Raw genomic sequence first — 7,537 nt, forward strand, 5'->3', positions numbered from 1 at the left:
TATTAAAAAAAATAAATGTAGGGTGTTCTTCCCTTATTCAACATAGTACTGGAAGTCCTAGCCACAGCAATCAGACAAGAAGAAGAAATGAAAGGCATCCAAATTGGAAAGGAGGAAGTGAAACTCTCATTATTTGCAGGCAACATGATGTTGTACATAGGAAACCCTAAAGACTCCACCAATAAACTACTAGATTTAATAAATGAATTTGGCAATGTAGCAGGATACAAAATCAACACTAAAATATCAATGGCTTTTTTATACAACAATAATGAATTATCAGGAAGAGAAACTAAACAAACAATCCCAGTTTCCATTGCAACCAAAACTAAGATACTTAGAAATAAACTTAACTAAGGAGGTAAACGACTTGTACTCGAAAACTATAGTTCCTTGAAAAAAAGAGATAGAGGATGACATAAACAAGTGGGAGAATATGCTGTGTTCATGGATTGGTAGAATCAACATCATTAAAATATCTATACTAAGAGATTAAAAATGGCGGGAGAGTAAGTGGATGCTACATAGACACCTTCCCAGGACCAAACAAGTTACAACTAAAATACAAAAAAATTCCTGAATAATCAACAGAACAATCACTGGAGAGAACCCTGATAACCAAGAATGGAAAGTGGAGATCACATAGAGACTGGTAGGATGGACAGAGGCATGAAATGGCTGGCTGGGTTCCCACAGAGAGCAGCTGAAATTCCGGAGAGATATCCCAGCTGTGGGGGGTTGCCAATGAGAACTCTGAGATCTAATCCCCAAGCTGGGCCCCCCAGCAGAGAACACCAGAACTGAGAAGGGTGCCTACAACCCTGTGAAAAGCAGCAGGGTTGCTGTCTGCTAGGGAGAGATGACTGGAATTTCCAGCACCTTTTAAAAGGGCCAACACATAAAATTCCCTGTGGAGCCACTAATCGTGTTCTCTGGCAGAGAGAGGGCAGATTAGACTGGAGCTGTGTGAGCAGAAGCCAGATTGGAGGCTCTGGAGTTAGAGTTCAGAAGGCAGATATCTCAGTTTCCTGTGCTGAGGACAGCTTAAGGGAGCTGTGGGACAACATGAAACATAACAATATTCAAATAGTAGGTGTGTCAGAAGAGGCAGAAAGGGAGAAAGGGATAGAGAACATGTTTGAAGAAATAATGGCAGAAAACTTCCCTAACCTGGTGAAGGAAAAAGTCACACAAGTTCAGGAGGCACAGAGAACCCCAAGCAAGAAGAACCCAAACAGGCCCACAGCCAGACACATCATAATTAAATGCCAAGGACCAAGAGAGAATCTTAAAGGCAGTGAGAGAAAAGCAAACTTTACCTAGAAAGGAACTCCCATAAGGCGGACACCTGATCTCTCATCAGAAACTCTATAGGCCAGAAGGGAATGGCATGAAGTACTCAAGGTTAGGATCTGAGACCAAGATTACTATATCCAGCAAGGCTATCATTCAAAATAGGTGGTGAAATAAACAGCTCCCCCGCCCTACACACACACATACACACAAAGCTAAAGGAGTACATCACCACCAAGTCAGCATTACAAGAAATGCTAAACGGACTGCTGAAATAATAATTAAAAAAATAGAGAGGGAAACCTAGGCATACAACTTAAAGAACTAGAAATCGAACAACAAGAGAAGTCCAGAGTAAGTAGAAAGAAAGAAATAATAAAGATTAGAGCAGAAATGAATGCATAGAAACTAAAACAACAATATAAAAAAATCAATGAAACCAAGAGCTAGTTCTTTGAAACAATAAACAACATTGATGAACCATTAACCAGACGCATCAAGAAGCAAAGAGAAAGGGCCCAAATAAATAAAATCAGAAACAAAAGTGGAGAAATAGCCACTGACACCACAGAAATACAGAGGATTGTAAGGAAATACCATGAACAGAACTCTATGCCAACAAGCTGGACAATATGGATGAAACTGACAAATACCTAGAAAAATACAATCTCCCTAAACTGAATCAGGAAGAGTCAGAAAACCTGAATAGGCCAATAACAACTGAGTAAATAGAAGCAGTAATCAAAAAACTCCCAGCAAACAAAAGCTTCACAGGGGAGTTTTACCAACATTCAAAGAACTGACACCTATCCTCCTCAAACTGTTTCAAAAAATCCAAGAGCAAGGAACACTTCTAGTGTTCCTTTTTATGAGGCCAGCATTATCCTGATTCCAAAACCAGATAAAGACACTACAAAGAAAGAGAATTACAGGCCAATATCCCTGATGAACATAGATGCTAAAATCCTCAACAAAATATTAGCAAATCGCATCCAGCAATATATTAAAAAGATTATTCACCATGACTAAGTGGGATTTATTCCAGGGATGCAAGGCTGGTACAATATGCGCAAATCAATAAATATACATCACAAACAAATTGAAAGACAAGAAAATCACATGATCATATTAGTAGACATAGAAAAAGCATTCAACAAAATCCAACACTCATTTTTGATAAAAACTCTCAGCAAAGTGGGAATAGAGGGAGCATATCTCAACAGGATAAAGGCCATACATGACAAATGTACAGCCAACATCATACTCAATGGGCAAACACTAAAACCATTTCCCCTAACAACGGGAACAGTACAGGGATGTCTGCTTTCACCACTCTTATTCAACATAGTACTGGAAGTGCTAGCCCCAGCGATCAGACAAGAAGAAATGAAAGGCATCCAAATTGGAAAGGACGAAGTTAAGCTCTCATTACTCGCAGACAACATGAAAACCTCAAGACTCCACCAAAAAACTACTAGGTTGAATAAATGAATTTGCCAATGTAGCAGGATACAGAATCAACACCCAAAAATGGATGGCTTTTTTATACACCAACTGGAGGCCTCGTGCATTAATTCATGCACCAGTGGGGTCTCTTGGCCTGGCCTGCGTGATCAGGCCGAAACCAGCTCTCCGATATCCCCCAAGGGGTTCTAGATTGCGAGAGGGCACAGGCCAGGATGAGGGACCCCACCGGTGTATGGTCGGGGCTGGGGAGGGATGCAGGAGGTTGGCTAGCTGGGGAGGGACCACATGAGGGCTCCAGGGTGTGTCCTGCCTGTCTTGCTCAGTCCGGACCCCAGCAGCAAGCTAGCCTACTGGTTGGAGTGTCTGCCCCTTGGTGGTCAGTGAACATCATAACGACTGGACGGCTGGTCGACTGTCTGCCTGCGGTGGTCAGTGCACATCATAGCAGCGGTTGAGAGGCCTTAGCATATCATTAGCATATTATGCTTTGATTGGTTGAACGGATGACCGGACGACTGGACACTTAGCATATTAGGCTTTTATTATATAGGAAAATGAATTCTCAGAAAGAAAAACTAAGCAAGCAATCCCATTTACCACTGCAACAAAAAAATCAAAATACTTAGAAATAAATTTAACCAAGTAGGCAAAAGACCTGTATTCTGAAAACTACAGGATGTTAACAAGTGAAAAAATATACCGTGTTCATGGATTGGTAGAATCAACACCTTTAAAATTCCCATACTACCCAAGGCAATCTACAGATTCAATGCAATCCCTATTAAAATACCAACAGCATATTTTACAGAGTTAGAACAAATACTCCAAAAATTTATATGGAATCATAAAAGACCCTGAATAGCTGCAGCAATATTGAGAAAGAAGAACAAAATTGGAAGAATCACAATACCAGATTCCAAGTTATACTACAAAGCTCCGTAATCAAAACAGCCTGGTACTGGCACAAGAACAGGCATACAGATCAGAACAGAACAGAGAACCCAGAAATTGATCCAAGCCATTATGATCAATCAATATTTGACAAAGGAGGTAAGAGCATACAATGGAGTCAAGACAGTTTCTTCAATAAACAGTGTTGGAAAAATTGGACAGATATATGCAAAAAAAAAAAAAAGAAGAAAGAAAGAAAGTAGACCATATATAAGAATAAACTCAAAATGGATAAAAGACTTAAATGTAAGCTGGGAAACCATAAAAATCTTAGAAGAAACCATAGCCAGCAAAGTCTCAGACATCTCTCATAGCAATATGTTTACAGATACATCTCCTAGGGCAGTGGTCGGCAAATTCATTAGTCAACAGAGCCAAATATCAACAGTATAATGATTGAAATTTCTTTTGAGAGCCAAATTTTTTAAACGTAACCCTACCAGACCTGAGGCCCTGAATTTAACTGTCCCCTATACCTGGGCTCCTGAGCATTAAAGAGAAAAAAATCAACATGATATAGAAAAAGGTTAGTTACATGCAAACAAGTGGTTAGAATAAGATGGAACTTGGAGACATTGTAGAAAATAGGAACTAGGCAAAGTACAGAAAATTAGGTAAAGCAATATAGCGGCAGATTCGGAAATTACCGAAAAATTGGTACAGCGTTCTGGTAGCCTTAAACTTCTTCTAACGCCACTTCTTCAAAATAGACTCGCCCAGGCTGTGGTATTTTGTGGAAGAGCCACACTCAAGGGGCCAAAGAGCCACATGTGGCTCGCGAGCCACAGTTTGCAGACCACGGTTCTAGGACAAAGGAAACTAAGAGAAAATAAACAAACGAGACTACATCAAAATGAAAAGCTTCTGCTCAGCAAAAGAAACTATCAATAAAATGAAAGGGAGCCCACTGGGAGAATGCATTTGGCAATGATTCATCTGATAAAGGGTTAATATCCAAAATATAAAAGGAAATCATACAACTTAACAAAAGGAAGACAAGAAATTCAATTAAAAAACAGGCCCTAGCTGGTTTGGCTCACTGGATAGACTGTTGGTCTGCAGACTGAAGGGTTAGTGTTAAGGTTAGGGTAATATCTAAGAACGTGCTTGAAACACTAGGAATACATTAACAAAGAGCCTTAATATCTGTAGGACATTGTTTAATGACAGGGAAATTGTGTTCAAAGATCAGAGAACCGAGTTGGATACTGGTTACATTTATATTTAAGTGCCAATAAGTTAGCGTTTTTGAAAGAAGTTTGGTTAAGCTTTTAAACCGGAAGTGCTGATGTCATCAAGGGAGAAGGGCCACATGGCCAGGCTGAAGTGCTCAGGTGGTTAATGGTTTGGAGCCAGGGGACCAGCCGGAAGTGGGAGTGCTGACGTCATCAAGGTTAGGACTAGGGTTAGGATTAGGGTTAGGGTTAGGGTTAGGATTAGGGTTAGTGTTAGTGTTAGGGTTAGGGCTGGGTTAGAGCTAAGGTTAGGGTTAGGATTAGGGTTAGTGTTAGTGTTAGGGCTGGGTTAGAGCTAAGGTTAGGGTTAGGGTTAGGACGAGGATTAGGGTTGGGGTTAGGGTTAGGGTTAGGGTTAGAGTTAAAGTTAGGTTTAGGGTTAGGGTTAGGGTTTGGACTAGGCTTCAGGCAAAAATTAGGGTTAGGGCAGTGGTCCGGAAACTCATTAGTCAACGGAGCCAAATATCAACAGTACAATGATTGAAATTTCTTTGAGAGCCAAATTTTTAAAATTTAAACTTCTTCTAACGCCTAACGGTATCTCGGCAGGGTGCTAAGAGCAGAGTCCGGGCCTCCTGGGCTCCCAGCAGGGTGCTGAGTGCAGTCAGTGCCTCCCAAGCTCCCGGTTGGGTGCTGTGAGCAGAATCAGGGCTACCCGGGCACCCGGTTGGGTTCTGAGAGCAAAGCCAGGTTACCCGGGCTCACAGCAGGGTGCAGAGAGCACAGCACAGTGCCTCCTGGGCTTCCGGCAGGGTACTGAGGGCCGAGCACAGTGCCTACCAGGCTCCCGGCAGGGTGCTGAGAGCAGAGTCAGTGCCTGCCAGCCTCCAAGCAGGCAGCTGACGGCAGAGTACGGTTCCTCCCGGGCTTGTGGCAGGGTGCTGAGAGCAGAGCACAGTGCCTCCCGGGATCCCGGTGGGTGCTGAGTGCCGAGTCAGTGTCTCCCGGGCTCGCGGCAGGATGCTGAGAGCAGATTCAGTGCCTCCAGGGCTTCTGCCAGGGTACTGAGAGCAGAACACAGTCCTTCCGGGCTTCTGGTTGGGTGCAGAGAGCAGAGCACGGTGCCTCCCCGGCTCTCCGCAGGCTGCTGAGAGCAGAGCTCGGTGCCTCCGAGCTCCTAGCAGGGTGCTGAGAACAGAGTCAGGGCTTCCCGGGCCTCGGGCAGGGTGCTGAGAGCAGAGCACGGTGCCTGCCAGGCTCTGGGTTGGGTGCTAAGAGTAGAGCAAGGTGCATTCGGTGCGCCCGGTAGAGTGCTAATAACAGAGTCAGTGCCTCCCGGGCTCCCCAAAGCCTGCTTAGAGCAGAGCACGTTGTCTCCTGGGCTCCCGGCAGGGTGCTGAGAGCAGAGCATAGTGCCTCCCTGGTTCCCGGCAGGGTGCTGAGAGCAGAGTCAGTGCCTCCTAGGCTCTAGGTTGGGTGCTGAGTTCCGAGCAAGGTGCCTCCCGAGCTCCCGTAGGGTGCTGAGTGCAGAGTCAGTGCCTCCTGGGCTCCCTGCAGGCTGTTGGAAAAAGAGCACGGTGCCTCCGGGCTCCCAGCAGGGTGCTGAGAGCAGAGTCAGTGCCTCCCGGGCTCCCGGTTGGGTGATGAGAGTAGAGCACAGTGCCTCTCGGGCTCCCGGTTGGTTGCTGACAGCAGGATCAGGGCAACCTGGGCTCCCGGTTGGGTGCTTAGAGAAGAGTCAAGTTACCTGGGCTCCCGTCAGGGTGCAGAGAGCCGAGCACAGTGCCTCCCGGGCTTCCCACAGGGTGCTGAGAGCCGAGTCAGTGCCTCCCAGGCTCTACGTTGGGTGCTGAGAATCGAGCATGGCCCCCCCCCCCCCCCCGAGCTCCCGTCCGGGTGCTGAGGGCAGTGTCAGTTGCCTCCCGGGCTCCCTGTAGGCTGCTGAATGAAGAGCACGGTGCCTCTGGGCTCCCGTCCGGGTGCTGAGAGCCGAGCACAGTACCTCCCGGGCTCCCTGCAGGGTGCTGAGAGCAGAGTCAGTGCCTCCCGGGCTCCTGGTTGGGTGCTGAGAGCAGAGCATGGCGTAAAAATGTCGAATTTGGTGCCAAAAAAGAGCCTTTGCGGGAAGTTTTAATTCATTACTGGTAACTCCATCTCTGGCCGTGGTCTGCAAACTGCGGATCGAGAGCCGCGGTTTGCCCGCTCTGTTGACTGATGAGTTTGCCGACCACTGACCTAGACCAGTGGTTGGAAAACTCATTAGTCAGCAGGGCCAAATATCAACAGTACAACGATTGAAATTTCTTTTGAGAGCCAAAATTTTTATACTTCAACTAAATAGGTAGGTACATTGAATTAGGGAACTCCTCAGCTGGCCTTTGCTAAAAACTCGAGGGGCCAAAGAGCCGCACGTGGCTCGTGAGCCGCAGTTTGCCGACCGCTGACCTAGACTCTGGATTCCAATAATTACAGGCTGTTGTTGTTCCTTGTGATTTGAGATGAAGCCCCTATGGAAAACGATCCGCATTATTAACCCATACACCCGGTAAAACCAGTTTTGTGGTCTGAGCTCACCGCCTTGTGGACACATCTGGAATTGCATGGTTTAAACTTTTTTTTAAGGGCAATCGATCCCCAGTCTGAGGCGTGCA

Source organism: Cnephaeus nilssonii (assembly GCF_951640355.1).
Source record: "Cnephaeus nilssonii genome assembly, chromosome: 21".
NCBI classification, from domain to species: domain Eukaryota; kingdom Metazoa; phylum Chordata; class Mammalia; order Chiroptera; family Vespertilionidae; genus Cnephaeus; species Cnephaeus nilssonii.